Genomic DNA, 19,704 nt, shown 5'->3' with positions numbered 1-19,704 from the left:
TGTGTCAGATAATTTTTGAGGCTATATAGCTGGATACACAATAGGTGTCTCTTCCCCTTTGCTTGCTATGGCAAACTTCCGATGGTTAGTTACCTTGCCCTAAAATGCAGCATTAATAATTAAAGAAGCTGAGATTTGAAGCTAGATTTGAATGACTCCAAAGCTAAACATCTTTTTCTTTTTCTGGAATACACCAAGAAAGCTATGAAGAATATTGAGAGGGTCGCTCCAGTGTGTATCCCCCCGCACCCTAGATCACCAGAAGACTGATCTTAAATCAACAAACACTAAAGCATATGCTTTAAGTATAGACTTCAAAGACAGAGAGAGACTATGGGAATTGAATGCACACTATCCAGAAATGACTTACAATTTTGGCTTCATAACCTAATAATTGAAAAAGAGTTCAGGAACGAATTCTAAATATTACCATTTGATATAGCTTCATTTTTGCAAAGTAGTTGCACATATATTTATTTGTGATAAGTATAGCTATTCTTTCTTAGGGGTAACACCAGTACTGCGCATTGTAATTAAACTTTATAAGCAGTTTTATATGATAAGTTCACTAATATCCTCAATGACAGGTGTGCTGTTATAAATATCCTATTAGAGGCATATGATTCCAATAGCTCATATGGCTGTTGAGATGTTAGAGAAAAATATAAATTTCATGAATTTTTAAATGCTTGGAGCTTCTATTTTTGTTAGATATTTGGTGAGGAAAAGAATATTATTATAGTGTTTACAAATATCACTGATTCAACAATGTCCAGACAATGAACATAAGTTTTCATATTTACATTTGCAGTTCAATTATACTGTCAATCTAGAGCAAAAGCTAAAAATTATCATCTCCTTCTAGATGTTCCTTAAGAATTTGTTCTAGGGGCGCCTGGGTGGTTCAGTCATTAAGCGTCTGCCTTCAGCTCGAGTCATGGTCCCAGGGTCCTGGGATCGAGCCCCGCATTGGGCTCCCTGCTCTGCAGGAAGCCTGCTTCTCCCTCTCCCACTCCCCCTGCTTGTGTTCCCTCTCTCGCTGTGTCTCTCTCTGTTAAATAAAAAATAAAATCTTTAAAAAAAAAGAATTTGTTCTAAAAGAACTTACCAAAAGTAGGGGCGCCTGGGTGGCTCAGTCGTTAAGCATCTGCCTTCGGCTCAGATCCTGATCCCAGGGTCCTGGGATTGAGCCCCTCGTCAGACTCCCTGCTCAGCAGGAAGTCTGCTTCTCCCTCTCCCTCTCCCCCTGCTTGTGTTCCCTCTCTTGCTGTGTCTCTCTCTGTCAAATAAATAAATAAAATCTTAAAAAAAAAAAAAACTTACCAAAAGTAAGCAAAATCACTTGTTGTGGTCCTATAGTCTTTCAAGTATCATAGAAATAACGCAGTATTTTTATCTCAAGAATTTCTTTTACTTTTATTTTTTAAAGATTTATTTTCTTAAATTTTATGAATTTAATAGATTCCCTAGTAAAGAAGAGAATCAGTCCAAGGAAATAGAAGTTTAGAATTCAGAGAGTGTATTTACTGAACATTTTTATAAATATCAAAACACAAGAAACCTCAATATTTTATATTTACAAAATTGTAGTTTATATTAGTAATCGATATTTTACAACACACGGTGACTAAATTTAATAATTATGTAAATTGATTTCAGTATGTATAAAGCTGCTCATTGGGTCACATTTATGCTCACATAATCTGGGTGTCGTAAATATTCTTGCCACTGGAACCCAGTTTGAAACAAGAATTCTCTGTGAGTTGACACTTTAATGTGGACTGGCATAGAGGGTGTTTATGAAGTGCGGAGGTGGCCCCTGAAGAAAAATGAATGTGAAAATCCTAAGTGGTACACTGAGTGGCTGCATATGTTTGGACAAACCCTTTAACTTTTCCAAGCCTTGGTCCTCTCATGTGGTAATGATACTGACCTTAAAGAGTGGGGAGGATTAAGTAAGGAAGCACATAGTTGTCACAGTGCTTGGGACGAGGAAACACTCAATGAGTATATTTTCATATTTGCTTTTGGATGAACAGATTTATATTTGTAAATGATGACATTTTACTGGACTGAAAAGAAAAAAAATAACAAATGGTGCCTTTAAACATTTGATGTTGAATTAACTCAGACAACAGAATTATTCTGTATTCTAATTCAATGAAATAAATGATATCTTAGTTCAATAGTAAAAGAAATTCTTTTTCATTTCCAGCTTGATAGCTTCACAGAAATTATCTGAAAGTGTTCTAGGGCTTGTAAATGACTATAAAATGTAAGAACTTTTCATAATTATGATAAAAAATTAAGTATATATTAACCAGAACCTGCAGCTCTTTGGCCAGAGGTCAATGAATAACAGGTTCCTTAAAACAAGAAATACATTTTGATTTTTTTTTTCTGTTCTAAAAACCATTATCCCTAGCCATTAAATGCAGAATAGAGAATAGTGGCTCCTTTTGCAGATGAGCAGGACAATTTATATATCTGAAAGGTTAATATTGCCATTCTCTCGGAATCCACCTCTTGGTAGCCCTGAGCATTCTCATCTACATGTTCCTTACTATTCTTTGATTGCTATTGTTATCTGTGTCAATGATTTGGAAATCAGAGAAGGAAGCCTCTTCTTTTTAAAACAAGAAGTCATTGCTTTCTGTTCTATTTTAGCTTTCATTAATCATGAGCATAAAGGAAAAAGGCAAAAAATTAAGGTCACTGATTTTTGCATTGAAGAACTATCAGTATCAATGATTTATATCACAGTGTTATTATTAAAAAGTTATCAAGTGATGTCTGTGAAGTGAGACAGAATGGTTTAGTCATTTTCAATTTCCTGCTGTATGAGGGTGATGTTCTTAGGTAGAATAAAGGCTAAGTAGTGTAGACCACACATGCTGATTTCCTGTTTCTGGAAAACTCTTTTTCTGACTCTCCTAAGTCATCATGACAAGAGAAAAAAATAATAATTTTCACAGGAAAGAATGGCAAAACCTTCATTAATACACTGGATGATGATTAATAACTAGTGTCGGCTGGTGCTATTTGCACTGTGTCTGAGTCACAGATTCTACGGGTTGATACTCTTTTCTACATTTATTAGCTTGAATAGTTCATATCCATTTGGCAAGTTGTGCTATGGATTGGTCTGTCATTATAATTTGGCACCTTGAATAAATGTATCTGCATTTATCCCTGATGGGACAAAATAGTCTATTGGGCATATCAGATTCCAATGAGACTATATACCATTCTGAGATAGATGTGATTTTGAATGGGTAAAACAATAAGAAATTGGCTTTGGGAATAAGTAGCTTTTATGTCAAGGTAGTCAAGCCACTCTTTTTTTTTTTTTTTTTTTTTGTCAATTCTTGGCTAGAGTTCTTCTATTTCTATAAACCAGATGGCTTTGTTTTTTGTTTTGTTTTGTTTTGTTTTGTTTAGATTTTTGTGAATACAGTAGAGAAGTATTCCCCCCTGGAATTTTTCTTTTTTTTGTGCTTTATCTTATGATGTATTTTATCCAAGTTTCTAAATAAGTGGGTAAATTAGTATGTTCCTATAAAGAATTCTTAGTTTATTTTGCACTAAATTAAATTGTATCATCATGCTCCTTAATTAAAACATAAATTTAATTTATTCAGTTCTATAGTGGTATATTTGTGGTTTCTGTTGTGCCAGTCTTTGGAAATGTAAAGATGAAATGACATAGCCCCAAGTTACAAAGTTCATGCACAGAGAACGCAGTGATTATAATACATATGATAATCCTATAGTAGCACTTTGCATTGGATTCGATACATATATGGAAGACTAAGAAAATACAGTTCGATATGGAATGGTGATGATATGTTTCATGGGAAGGAGCTTAAATTGAGATTTGAAAGGAGAAGATGTTCGACAGTCAAGACTGTGGAACGGGTCAGAAAGGAGCAAGAAAGAGTAGGAAATATATAAATAAATAAATAAATGCATAAATGAGTTAAGAAAAAAATCCTTTCCCTTTAATACTTTTAAATTATGCACATTAATAATAAAATCAGACAATCTATTGAAGTTCCCATTTCTATAGGGAAATATTATCTAAGAAATGACTTCTTTAAAATTGAAACCTTGGAATTTAACAATGTTCTTTGGGTACATTTATAACTATGATTTCATTATTTGAAACTTACTACATAAATTGAAACTTAATTATCATGATTAGTAAAAATATCCATGATGATCCAACCATACTTGATCTTAAATCAGAATCTCTCCAAAATATTTTTGCATGCATATTATTCTGTGTGCATATATATTTCTCTCAAAGAATACAAAGAAAGAACAACCAAACTGTCCATGAGGTCATGAACATTTTTTAATAGGAACAGGATATCATATGACCTTTTATGAATATTACATGAATTAGGCTTGTGCTAATACTGATAGAATTAATCTGAATCTCTTGGTTCAGGCTGTGTTTGATTTAGCTGTTCTAGTGTTCAAATCCAATTCCATAATCCTAAACTTATGTGAGATATATTCATATACTTTAATAGCTTAGAAGAAAAAAGTGCTCATGTTATCCAAATATCAGATATCTTATTCGTTACAGCTTAGGGGTCATTTTCTAACAACTTTTCCTGTATTCCCTATAAAGAAATGTAAGAGAAAGCAATAAAAAACTAGGAAAAGTATAGATTACTGAAATTAGAAATTAGACCAGTAAATAAAACAGTGGAAGATTTAAAACAAAAAACAAAAAACAGTGGAAGATAATGGCCAAATCTCCAGAAAGTTAGTAATGAAATTTGCTTGTGAGATTAAAATCAAAACATCTTCGGTAATCTTATCATTTTAAGGGCAGTCATTTCTTTTTTTTTTTTTTTGCATTTTTTTATTGTGTTACACGTTAATCACCATACATTACATCATTAGATCTTGACGTACTGTTCCATGATTCATTGTTTGCGTATAACACCCAGTGCTCCATGCAATATGTGTCTTCTTTAATACCCATCACCAGGCTAACATATCCCCCCACCCCTCTCCCCTCTAGAACCCTCAGTTTGTTTCTCAGAGTCCATAGTCTCTCATGGTTCGTCTCCCCCTCATATTCCGCCCCTTCATTCTTCCCTTCCTGCTATCTTCTTCTTTTTTTTTTAACATATAATGTATGATTTGTTTCAGAGGTACAGGTCTGTGATTCAACGGTCTTACACAATTCACAGCGCTCACCATAGCACATACTCTCCTCAATGTCTATGGGCAGTCATTTCAATGTTGGTTATTGACTATAGCTAATTATGATAAAATGTTGGTTTTATACCAGACAAAAAATAAAAATAAATAAATAAAGATAATAAGGTCAAGAAATTTAGTAAAACAATATCCTGTGTTTGGATTTCACTTCTTTCTTATTAATTTGGGGTTAAAATGTGGATGCTCGGTGGCAATTATTTGCTGCCTTACATTCCTGCTCATTATAGTACCATGTTTTATCCCACATTTTAGAAAAAAAATTCTTTGTGCAAAAAATTTCAAGCATAGAGAAATCACTATCATGAGACAGAACAACAAAACATAAAATAAGCTATTTTAGAAGTCTAATCAAAGTGAGCCAGTTTTAGTGTAAGGAATCTATAACTTTGTTTAAAAATATAGAGCACAAAAAAATAAAAGTATAGAGCACAGTTTCCCATTGTGGCTCAAAAGCCTTCTTCATCATAATTGTCTGAGGTTCCTGCTGAGAAAGATTCCTGAGAACTCCCTCAGAATTACAAAATCAGTATCTTGGTGTGTGTGCTCTATTACTTTAAAGCCTTGCTGTATGATTCATATCACACTATAGTATGAGTGCTAGTGATGTAGAAAAATAATTTTAAATTAACACATATATGAAGAGGACATGATAACAAAGACATCAATGTGAGGCCCAAATAACATGATTTGTCATTATTTTCTAGCACTGCTAGAAGACAAGAGTAGAAATAGCTTATATGCATATTTATATTCCACTTTATTTTGAGACAATAATAAGTCATCGAGCTTTTCCAAATATATAATATATATTCCTCAAACTCTCTAATGCTCATCTTGCTAAAAGCAACTAAGTATTAATTTATTTCCTGTTTGATAAATAAAAGTAGATATCCTATAGATTGAACTTTAGAAGTATGTTACTATTCTAGACTAGGGGTTGGCAAGCTTTTTCTGTAAAGGGCCAGTTAATAAATACTTTAGGAATTGTGGATCATAAGGGCTCTGTCACAATTACTGAATTCCATTCAAGGAACATGAAAGTAGTCATATACATTATGATGATTAAGTTGTAAGACTATATGTCAACACCATTGTATTTATAAAATGAAATGTGAATTTCATAAAATTGGCATGAATTTGTACTCTTCTTTTGATTTTTCAAATAATTTCAAAGTGTAGAAACAGTTTTTATTTTTTTGAGACATACAAAAACATTCAGTGGAGCAGGATTGGATCATGGGTAGAAGTTCTCCATTCCATGTTCTAGATTAACAAATCAGCATAAGTTTTTAATATAGTTTCTTAAGGTTGAATTTAAAAGAGTCTGTTTTGAAGTGATCAAGTTTTCCTGATAATTAACTAAGTTTCTTGACTTAGCAACTTTGAGATAAAAAATGTGAACCATCACATTAAACAAGAGCCTACCTGCTTCTGGGCATGGGAGAGAAGTTTGTGTTTGCAAGACATTTCCTCCCTCACTTCCTCTTGAATTCAAATAAGAATTAAATATTTCTGAAAAGGCTTTACAGCTATACATTCATTTTATGCTGAATGATTAATATGTTACAAAGACTTTACTCAAACTAACATTGAAAGCCCCTGGGACATTTTAGATATCATTAAGGTCTAAAGAGAGAGGATTCTCTTAAGGCATTTGACTCAAGATCTCACTAGTTGTATGATGTTAACCAAGTAAAAATAAACTCTCTAAACCTTAATTTTATCATTAGAAAATACTGCTATTTTTCATAAACAGCAATAATATACCCATAACTGATGTTATCATAAGACCCAACTCAATTACTTACGTGAAAATATTTGTAAATACTTCTTTGACCCCTGTATCACATACTTTAGTTCATGGTCTCATTTTCCTTCCATTCACAGACTTCAGACACCTGTGGATAGTTCTAGACGCCCCCCCACCTTTACTCCTCTATCACATGCAATCAATTATCAAGTTCTACCAAGTTTACTTCCAACATATCTCTCAATTATACACTAAATCAACTAATTTATCAAAGTCATGACTCCAAGGGTATTGCAGTAATATAGAGAAGGCAATCAAGTAACCAGGTAATTACATTGCAGTGTATGAATGCTTAAATAGTGGCTTATATCAGATTATATGGGGATATGCAGGTAGAACACTTGACCATTTTGGTCCAGAGGAAACAGGACCAAACTGAAACTACTACAGTCTCGCAAATTTAAGGTAATCAATAGCTACATGCTTTATAGGAAAGAAAAAAATCATTAGTTTTCCTACTCTTATCAGAGTAAATGAAGAGTCCCTGGTTACACACAGGAAACAATACAGAAAGAACACCTGTTTTTACATGATTTTGAAGATGAAAATGAAATAAAAATGAGTGTCAAGGTGATCATAAGTGGAAAATATAATACATGGGACAAAGCAAACTATTAGGTAGAAAAATTAAAGTTTACAGTTGAATTGGTGTTTGAAGTGTCTATGGAAAATATGCATACTTATTTTGGTCATTAAGAAAGAGAGTTATAGGATGAGACAAACATGGAAGAAATATGCCTCAGAAAGACTACTGGACAACTCCATAGTTTGAGACTGGAAGAGGGAATGGGCCTCAAGACAGTTGAGAAGCTCTCAAAAACACATTTCTGATTAAGTAATTATATGTTTTTATGATAGAAAAAGATAAGTCACCTTAAAGCAGTATATGAGAGGCTGGGGAGCTCTCCAATAAGTACAACTTCAGAAAAATTAAGTGAAATGTATAAAGAATAGAAATAAGAACATAACCAAAGACAAATATAAATGAGAAGCACATGTCTCAAAACAACTAAGGGTTACAGAAGTTTAAGAACAACAAAGAAAAAGTTACTTTAATCTCTATTCAGACAATATGGTGGGGGAAGAAAGTAATAAACCTGCTTCTCAGAACAAAGTTGCGCAGTTAATGGACGACAAAGAATTTGTAGAACAACTAACTAATGACGCCATATCCATCTGTTGTTACCGGACTAGAGAAAATGGACTATTAACAAAAGAAGTCTCAGAGGTGAAAATCACTGCTAACAGAACACCCCTGAACCAAATTTCTTAACTCTAGTCCAAAACCTACCTATGTTCAGCATCTAGTCACATAAAGGCAACAAAAGTGATATTTTCTTATAACAATTAAGAAATTTTGTCCTAGTACAAAGGCAATGATACTTTTTCAATTATGTGTGAGCAATTTGAGTACATGTGAACCAGTTTCATAATTTGTTACGATGGAGAGAAAGTTTTGAAATAGCTCAATTACCTGGAGTCATAGCGTTTTCACTTCCATTTCCATAAAAGAACCCCAGATGGGTGCTACAAGAGTTTTGTTGTTGCTGTCATTTTGTTGTTAGTAGAACTACATATTGAGTATATAAATGAACTTAGCTATTATATAAAAATACTTTGTAATGTTTATTTTAACATAAGAAAGCATCTCATCTAAATAATATTCAATTTTTTGTTCACTGATATTAAGCTATTTTTTCTTACGGTACTGAAACAATTATTTTAGCTGTTCACATGAGGACTTCTGCAATAAAATTTTCCATCATCAGCCAAAATAGCATAATTTAAGACCATATGATATAGCAATAATACCAATCTAAGTCTAAGACTTGAAGTAAATATAAGAGAAGAGGTTAGGAATTATCAGATAATCTCCTAGTGCTAATGATTTGGTAGTATTTTTAGAGTATTGGTTTTTTAGAGCATTGAATAAAGTGGTTTCTAGATCAGCGTCTTACTTTTCATTTAATTAAAAGATAGTGAGTGATAAAAAAATTATAAGAAAATGTTACAGTCTGGAGCACTTGGGTGGCTCAGTCAGTTAAGAGTCTGCCTTTGGCTTAGGTCATGATCTCAGGGTCCTGCCCCTATCCCTGTTCATGCTCTCACTCCTCTCGTGCGCGCTCTCTCTCATTCTCTCTCAAATAAAAAAAAAAAAATCTTTAAAGAAAATGTTACACTCTTCTTGGTAGTGTTTCCTATTAAATAAAAACTACTGAGTAGTGATCAATATTAGATTATTTTCTTCTAATAACCTGTTTCTTAGAAAAGATTTTGTAGAAGAAAAAAATTTAACTGTAATCACTTTCAGAAGTAAGCTGCCAAAGAAGTTTGAATGAATGTTCAACCAGAAAAAAGCCTATGATTTTTATTTTTAGTTTACTGGAGTAAACTTTTCAAATTTCTGAAACCATCTCAAGAGCATATAGCAAAAAAAGAACAATAACAGCTAAAATCTCTGACTTACGCATGAGTGTTCATCATTCATCCTTTCCAAAAACCCACTGAAAGGGTACTTAGAAATGAAAAAGGCGTTAAGCATCAAAGGAAATAATCATATTGGACAAAAATATTTCTCTATTTTTTGGATTAAGTAATTCAGGTAGAAGAGTGATAACTGACTTCAGAATGTGAAGAAAGGCACAATTTGATTGGCTGTGTAGGCAGAAACAGTGTGAACTAAGTCCCTTTGTTCCACAAATCCTCTTTAGAAACTCAGCTTTTACACACACTGGCCCCACAGAGGGCAGAGACAGGGCAGGAGTTTGAAAGTAGCAAGACTAGTTGACGCTTTTCTTCCAGAACAGTGGGAAAGTAAGTGGGCTGTGGGAAACTGGTCTGCTGCTCCTGTACCAGAAGCATCCAGGCAACTATCCTCACCTCTCCCACCTACCGAACTCACTTCCAAATAACTCCCCACCTAAAAGACCAGAGGCAAATTCTCTGGAGAAAGCAAACCAGAGAGGCACAGCACACCTGCTTCAGCAGAGGTTAGGGAGAGGCATGGGACTGCAAAATAAGGATTCAGACAGGATGTATGTCACACACACACACACACACACACAGACACACACAGACACACACACACACACACACACACACACGACTCAAATTAGGGGATGGAACTCTTCTTTGAAGAAACTGAAAGGTTCCATCATTGTCAGCATTCACCTAATTGCCAACTCTATTGCTCTCTTTTCTGCTCCCCTGGTACAACACAAGCTGTAGGAATATTGTTCTCAAAATAATAATAATAATAATTATTATTATTATACTATATATTATATATTATTATAGTATATGTTATATATTATATATAATATATTGTATATATAGTATATATAATATATTGTATATATAGTATATATAATATGTAATTGTACATTACATATTATACATTATAATTATATTATATATTACATTATATATTATATCATACAATAATATAAGTTATAATTATAATATTGAATAATATTATATATAATTTTATTATTATTATTATTTCAGACAGGCAGAGAGGAAGTGGGGTATCAATTTTCTCTATTTTTGGGTGGTGTCCCTTCACCTTTATCAACCCCACATATTTGCTCTAAACTGCATTTATCATGTGTGCCTCATGCATGGCTTCATGTTGCTTCCCAATACCTCAATTCCCTTTTTTGAAAATGCTGTCTACTTTGTCATGGAAAAATAACCTCATCTTATTCTTTGCATATCCATGAAAATCATTTCTAGCTGGGTGCCACATTTTGTACTGAGTCTGAGCATGTGACGTCCCTTTGGTGGATTCTGCATGGGAGTAAGTGTCTTCAACATAACTTCCATATCTTGTAGGGTCATCACTTACACCACATTGAGTGGGTGGTTTCAACGTTATCCTCTAACATTTGTTTCGGAACTCAGAAAAAGAAAATATGTTAGCACCATTTCCATAAAAGCCATTACCAAGGAGTAGAGGGAAAAATTGCTTTGGCGTGGAACATATGGTATTTCATGAAAATTAGAATATAGGCATACCTCGGAGATATTGCAAGTTCAGTTGCAGACCACTGAAATAAAGCAAATATCACAATTGAGTGAGTCAAATGAATTTTTTGGTTTCCCAGTGCATATAAAAGTCGTGTTTACACTATAATATAGTCTACTAAGTGTGCAATAGCATTATGTCTTAAAAAAGTCTACATATCTTAATTAAAAAATACTTTATTGATAAAAAATGCTGATCATCCTTGAGCTATCAGTGAGTCATAGTCACTGTGACAAATCTAGTAATAAGGAAAAGTTTGAAATATTGTGAGAATTACCAAAATGTGACACCCAAAGTGAGCAAATGCTTTTGGAAATGGTGCTGATAGACTTGCTTAATGCACAGTGGCCATAAGACTTCAATTTGTAAAAAAACACAGTATATGAAAAATGTGATAAATTGAAGTAAAACTAAGTATGCCTGTACATTAGACTGCAAGGGGAATGGATCCTGTGCAGGAAAAGTAATCACATATTTGTAGTTAATTGTCTTGCTTCTTAAACCATACGCTATTTCTTTTCCACCTTTCAACACATTGCCCATTCTCGGAGATACTCGGAAAAAGAGTCTTGAATGATCCCCATGGTGTCTGTTTTCCTAACATGCCCCCCAGTAAACTGTCATAACTAGAATTTACCCCAATGTTTGGTTCCCTTCTGGAGTGATTTGTTGGATGACCCAGTGACTTGATTTAACCAATTAGAGGTAGTGATGGACATGGTCAATTTAATTTCTAAACTTAAAGAAGACTTGGCAGCTTTCATTTTTGGGCTATCGAAATCTTTTTGTTCCCATGTACATAGTTTAGCTATAATAGAGAGGTGACATGGAGAGGCCAGGATACTACATAGAAAGGGTGAGAAAACCAGCTGCCCAATGTCCAAGTGTCCCACTGGAGCATTTAGGTGACTAGTTGTCAGCTGCCATCCAAATGACAGACTCAAGAAATGCCTTCTGGAGTGCAGTCAACCAGTAAATTTTAAGGCAGTTAATTATGTAGTAGTAGGTAACTGACATAAGTCCACAAATCGTAATTGCCTTCTTAGCATCTGATAGATTGCCAACTACTCTATAATCAATATAACCCTACCATTTAAACTTAATGTTGTTTTCAGAATTCTATTAGACAAATTACAAATATATCTGCATTAATGCAATAATGCTACATTAGACAATGCATAAGAGGGAAACTTAACTATCTGCTTAGGTTCCTTAACTCTGTATTTGTGTTCATCGTAACAGTGTTTCTGATATAAACACCAAGTATGTCTAATTTAGACACTCTCTGGATTGAAAGGTAGAGGGAGAGTAGAAGGCATACCTTTGAGATTTTGATATGCCTATCTTTACTTTTCCTCCCTCTCCCCTGCCCCAGCCATACACACACAAAATCACTGTTAAGTTTATGTCCCAAGATAAGGCCAGATGAAACCAGATTCCACAGTTCTGACTTGGACACAATCATCCACTGAGAACAAAACTCCTGGGGTCATATTTTCTAGTCACAGTAAGTGTTCATGCTCAAGTTCCATCCAATTTGACAAATATTTACTGAGAATTTATATATGTTGGTGCTGGATCTACATTCAAAATAAAATTCAAAAGTGAATATGGCACCATATGTACCTTCAAAAAATTTCAAAATGATAACCTAGAAGTCCCTAAACCAGTAAACCATCATCATGTGACTTTTTCATAGATCCTCAGCATTTCAAATTGACCGAGTGTCCTAACCTTGAGAGTTGGAAAATATACTTGATGACATTTTTACATATCCTAATAATCACTTTCGCACATAAAGCTACATTTTGCTAAGTACTACCATAACAGAAAATACAAAAGAAGCACACTTAGTGATGTTAATTAATACTGAAGGTGAAGGGAATGGATAAAGATTCTAGTAAGATTCCCTCTCTTTTACACAAAACCTCTTTAAATATTCATATGGGGGTTCCAAACAAGATGGGGAAGAACTATGGGTGGGCAGCATTAGAAACTTTAAAGCTGTTCAGACAGGAAGATGAAAAATTACATATAATTATTATGATATAACTCTAGCTTACATATACAGTACAGATGCTTTCTTGGCAATCAGCCTGGGGATGGACAGTCAATGTGATATGAGTCATCCCAAAATGATGCATTGTTTGGCCAAACACATAGGAGAATAATTACTGAAAACTGAACTACTCTGAGTTCCATTTTTTTCCCCACCAGAATCCTGGCTGACTCCCCAGGTTTTTTCTGCAGCAATTAGCATAGTGAATGACTGAACTCACCATCTGAGTCACCTTAATTCTATAACACCACTGCTCCGCATGCCCCCATTTTCTCTCTTGAGTCTTCACTGAAATTTTTGGGCACTGCTGTGCCATCTTGGCATGCATTTACTTGGTGCAGTTTCTCTGCCCTGTGCTGGGGAAGAGTCTCTTTTTTTTCCCCTACTCCCCATCACAGAAGCAGAAGAATGCACCAATTCTCCCCTTTCCTTGTGGAGTGGAAAATGACTGAGGAGGTCTCTTTTTGCCTGGGGAAAAATAGTTACTTGTTGCTTCTTTTCTCCTTTCAAGTTTAAAAGGACAAAAGTATTTCCCTTTGGAATGGTGGAACCAGAGCATTTCCCTCTCTTTTCCTCTCTGTCTCTCATTTCTATATCTATCTATCTCTGTCTCTCTGTATCTCTTCAGCTCTACCAGGAACTTCCCCATCCTGGACCATTCTATTTTCTTCTTGCTCTGTCTCCCCTATCTGCTCCACATATATATACACATGAAAATGTATTTTGTTCTCATGCACCTTTGTGGTAAACATCAGGCAAGGTACATTTGCAAATATTAGCGTTAATTAATCTACACAACGACTTTGGTGGAATGTGAGTAGGCCTACACTGCAGAGAATCTTTCATATCAGAAATAATGCATTTGAACATTTTATGGTATGGAGACTGATTCATGCTAGAGAGTATGTAATCTCATAAGGAAGAAAAATGCATAGTTTGTTTAAAATTTTAAAGATATGAATGGTTCAAACCAATGTCCTTTGATAGTTCAGACAAAGAGGAGTCAGTCTGGGCTGAGCTGCACTGCAGCGATCAATATAGCTTGAGTTCAAACTTGAAGAACTAGTAAGATCTGAAAGAAGAGAGCATTGAGATGAAGTGAGATGTGTCATGAATTGGGTTGGGAATAAAGCCCCAGAAACAGTAAGGGAAGTATAATGGAGTGGGGATAGGCTTCAGCCTTAATGAAACACAGAGGAGAGATTAAATGCTGATTCTGTAGTTATCAGAGGAAAGACTTCAATAACTTATTTATCAATCAGACCCTTCCCCACCTTAAATCTCAAGTGAAGACAGCTTTATAAATATTGATTCTCTAACATCTCTTGGGCAGCCTTATTATCACAGGCTCTACTAATTATTTTAGAATATTGGAAAACATTCTTTATTAAATATGTATATTTTTTGGTTTTGTTCTGTGTTCTGCATAATCAGATGAGAACGGAGATTGGCTAGACTGTTCCACACATTGTGCGAAGTACTTGTCATAAGGAGACAGTTTGGAATCACTGTACCCACTTGCTCCCACACAAACTCAAAATATTTGACTGCCCTCACTTCACATGCAGCTTCTGTTGGTCCAGATAATAGATGGATGGATCAATCCATTCTCATGTTGACCGGGGGCAGGTTTCCAGAAAAAAGAAACCAGAAAGTAGAACTTGATTTCTGATAATCCAAATTGTTATTATTTACTTTTTAGTTTGCCTACCCCCTCATATACATCACACTATAGCCAAAGGATATTGTGCTTTTCTCAATATAAAATATAAACTTCATAATGGGAATTGGACAATAAAGTGTAAAATGCCAAATAGAGAAAATGCTGAGAAACCAATATTGCCTGTTTAAAATTGTCTAACTCTAACATAAAATTAAGGGAACAATTAGTCTTTCCTCCTCCTATTACTCCTTATCTTTAAATATTGAAAAGATAAACTTGGTTATGATGACAAAGAATCTTATCTGAGGCTGGATTAAGTTGGCAATTATTTTTTAGTCTCTACTAAATCTTGCCTTTTTGACTGCTTTTGGCCAGTTAGTATAACACAAGTTAGCAATATTTGAGAAAAAGTTGAGACCAGATACTAATCAGTTTTTTTCATAATAAATATTTAGTATTGAATTGAAATCTCTGTGATGCAGTCCCACTGTGGTAACATTTAGTATCTTAGCGTATTAAATAGTGACTGGGGCAATTGCATAAAGGAGATCATTTCAAAGTCCTTTTGAAATAAGTACATTTCTTGAAGTAGAATTTATTAACTAAAACATAAATTTCTATGTCTAGACTGATCTCAAAACTTTCAGTGCAGATGAGGGAGCATGATAATTCTAGATAGGGATTTATCAACCACACTAATACTAGCACTTGGGTTTGATAATATTTTATGTTGGGATACTATATTGTGCATTGTAGGCTGTTTAACAGCATCCCTGATCTTTACCCACTAAATGCTACTAGCATCCCCTTTGTAGTGAAAATCTAGTGTCTCCAGACACTCAAATATTCCTTGGAGGGCAAAACTGCCCCATTTTAAATAACCACTTACTTAGATAAGAATATAACTATAAGATACTAAGTCTCAAAATTATCCTATGGGTTAACAATCATTTATTAAGCATCAACAGTAGACCATCCCCTATGCTAGGCATTTTATGTATAATAATTGTCATGTGGAAAACAACTTGGACACAATGGTGGCTCACACATAAGATATACCATAGGAACAGACCAGATTCATGGACAAAATTAAAATGCTCAAGTTATATGGTTAATTAATTCAATGTAAAACAGCTAATGAAGAAACAGTAAAATAAATGAGATATGTTAACAGATTTCATATAGACCAAGTGGGCAGATCTGAAGGTAAGGTCATGCAAAGTTCTTATGTACTGTCTTTTTCTCTGCATATTTCACACTGACCAGCTGATGATGTGCAACTTAATAGGATTATAGTTGAAGTCTGAGCCAAAGTCTCACAGAAAGTATTGTGTGGGAAAGACACATGACCACGGATGCAAATCATCAGTTAGCTGCTATGGATAGAGTTATGGGATATTCCTGCATTTTCTGAGCAGCGTACATATAGATGCACAATGGCACTATACTGGATGTCATCAATAGGTGACCAATTTAAGAACCTAGCTAGCATCTCAAATTTGATATGATAGAATCTTACTCATTCCATCACTTTCCATCTAAAAGTTATGCATATTTTCATTGCATCAGAACTTTATTCTATCTTTAGTATGTCTTACCAATTATTAACTTATTATTTATACTTCTCAGAAGTTACTTGATTCTTTATTATCTTTACTTTTTAACACATCTTATGAGTTAGGTTTATGATAAGCTACAAGCTTTACTGACTATCTATGCTTAACATTTTTATAAATTCATCTACACCATTAATTTTCTTTCCTTTAAACAAAATTCTAGAAACAAACAAACAAAACCTTGCATTGTACTAACTACAATAATAAAAACAGATTTTAGTAAAAAATTAACTCATCTTGCTTAATGTTACACAAATAGAACATTTTGTGGAGAGGATTCAGGTCCATCTGTACCCAAACTCATTTTTGTTTGTTTGTTTTGCTTCTGTTATTTCAACATGTCATCTTTTTGAACAAGATTCCTGAAATAAATCCTAGTAGTGTTTCTCTGGGTTTTCACATCACACACTTTTTTGTTGTTGTTGTTCTATATGCAATAATTCAGAAAGATCCTGAAAGCAAGAAAATCCACAAGACAAATAGAACATGTGCATACAATTGAATCTTACAACTAATCCTGCCATGCTTTATGAATATATATACCAAGATAGCCCTGCCCTTAAAGTTTTCTTCGGCTCTCCCAAGCTTTACTTAAAAAAAAAAAAAAAAAAAAAAAAAAAGATTTTATTTATTTATTTTTCAGAGAGAGAGAGAGAGAGAGACAGTGCACAAGAAGGGAGAGTGGCAGGAAGAGAGAAAGCAGGCTCCTTGGGATCCCAGGCCCCTAGGATCAAGACCTGAGCTGAAGACAAACGTTTAACTGACTGAGCCACCCAGGTGTCCCTTCAGCTTTCCCAAACTTTAGACCAATCTTTCTGGCTCTTGGCCCTGACCTGCTTTTTCTTAGAGCATTTACTTTACAATATTTATAACTGTAAGTTATTTCTTTTCCCCCTTAAGATGTAAATATTTTTAAAAGATTCTTGCCACTTTTACCTGCCAGGGATGTCTTTGTTAAGGACTTGGGAGCCAACCATTTGAAATGTAATCATTCAGGTGGATAGAGACCCTATTTCTAAGTTTCTGTGGAAAGGTAGGAGTCTAACTTGGTGGGCACTGTACTCCACGCTGTAAAACTACCTCCTGTCATGAAGATAAGAGAAAGTTTGCTTTTCCTTTGGGGAAGGTACATTAGCAAACACAAATAAATGGTCTAAGATTTCCCCACCCCACCCCATCCCAGCTTTTCAAAATTCTTGCCCATTGTTTCAGCAGAGTTAAACTCAGACTGAATTCTGATCTCTTTCGCCCACTGCAGTAGGCTTGAAGAAAGTTTTCCTTGCCTTATTAGATAGATGACAGATAGATGATAGATAGATAGATATAGATAGATAGATGATAGATAGATAGATAGATAGATAGATAGATAGATAGATAGATAGATGATAGATAGATAGATAGTGATAGATAATAGAATACAACAAGAATGATGTGCCAGAAGCACAAAATCCCCAAGTTCAGGAATATCAGGAGATTAGATTAACAGTAATCATTATCTCCAGCTGCTATTGGACCAGGAGGTTGGAGGAGTGACCCCAAACTCAAGGCTTTGCCTCTCCTTCAACAGCTGCATGTCTTCAGCCAAAATCTGGTGAATGGCTCACAAAGCATCTCAAGAACCAGCAGACTTAATAGCACCTACAGTCCACACAGAGGTGGAGTTGCACAAGCCATGCACCAGAGAGACTCTCATCACTGCCTAGGTGCTGCTGGCCTGTGTTTTCAGACTGATGTTACCCAGGAAGGAAGCAGTTTTGAGTGATGAGGCTCTCAGCCCAGCATTCTGGAGTTCCCTGGGTCCAACCCAGCACAGCCAGCCATGCTAAGATGCACCCTGAAAAGTATGTACCAGGTCTTTCTCCAGCAGATTCTAGCCAATGAGGTTCAGAAACAGTTGGTACAGATGAATGGTCACCTAGAGCAGAAGAAATGGTTATAGCTGCTCGAGTATCTGCTGGAGCTGGACCACTGCCATGCAATGCTTTCCTCTCAGAGCAGAAGCCAGCACACATTGTGAGCAGCTATTGCACCTCGTGAGTACTACAAAGGTGGAGAATCACATGCAGCTTAGCTCTGAATCGTTCCCAGATTGCCTCAGCCTCTATCACATCTATACCAAGGTGGAAAAGTCTCCCAGCCTCATGGGCATCACCATGCTGCTAGGCTGTTTTGTCCATCCTTGGCTGCCACATGAGCAAACATCTGAACTGGATGCTTGCCAGCCTGGGTCCAATTCCATGCCTGTGTTTTAATCCCCTTTATCAATGTGATGCACTTTGCTCTTCCTTTCTTCAGAGTCCCCATGAGGGTAAAAGGTTGGATGTGGGCTCCTGGTTGCAGGTCCCAGAGGGTCTTCCTCCAGTCATGGTGAAAGGTATGCTCCATGGGGTTCATGTACAGATGTTGACATTAAACTGGTTCCTGTTAGTGTTTAATATCATGAAAGATGGAAGGGTAAAATGTAAGATTCAGTCTTGGTTTGAAATTTTCACTTAATCCATTTAATTGAAGCTTGTTACAATCATATTAATTCATATTATGTACATTAGTTATTACTCAGACTCACTCTAAAAGTCCAGCAGCTCAGGAGGAGAATAAGTGGTTTGTAAAAGAATTTGTTTCTTTTCTATATGCAAGTATCCAAAGGTATATATACTACTATAATGCAACTTCAATTCATCAGCCTGCATTTCTCATCAACATAAAGGGGTAGGTCAACAATTTCTGATATGAAAATACCATTGAATTTGTCCAAAATGTATTCTATCATGACTGTTTCCCATAAAATAGCAAAAAATATGGTATTTCACATGGATGCAAAAATGTTGTACTGTGACCGCTTCTATTTAGAATCCTGAATCAGTACATCTATTGAAAGCCCTCATGATTGCTTAGCATTGGGTTATGCACTAAATTCTGGGAAGGCTGCTAATACTTGGCCAAATTTCATAAAATAAAATGTTCAGTTGGAACTCCTCTTCTCCAATAGTATATCTGAATACAGATTACAGCACTGAGATGAACTAACCAGTTATTTATAGTTTGTATACCTAGTTTTCCCGTTAAAGATTTCCCGAGTTGCACCACATTTCTATCTTATGAATTATATAGATTAAAAATACTGGCAAGAAGTAGAGAATGTTCTTAGTATCTTCCACAATAGAGGAAACACAAGACTTTTTCCAGAGAAGATATAGGAGAAGGCTGCCAATAAAAAGATAACTCTGACATTCCCTCAAAATGCTGAAATCTTGCCTATGATAAAGCAATTAATCATCCAACTCTGCA

General features: G+C 35.0%; 1 pseudogene; it reads right to left on the bottom strand.

The window, feature by feature from the left end:
* LOC113925610 overlaps positions 1–18,428 on the bottom strand; it is a 94,342-nt pseudogene extending 75,914 nt beyond the window's left edge.
* Between the last annotated feature and the right edge of the window lie 1,276 nt (positions 18,429–19,704).

This window comes from Zalophus californianus, chromosome 2, assembly GCF_009762305.2.
Source record: "Zalophus californianus isolate mZalCal1 chromosome 2, mZalCal1.pri.v2, whole genome shotgun sequence".
Classification (NCBI taxonomy): Eukaryota; Metazoa; Chordata; class Mammalia; order Carnivora; family Otariidae; genus Zalophus; species Zalophus californianus.
This window is presented reverse-complemented; position numbering and strand designations above follow the sequence as displayed.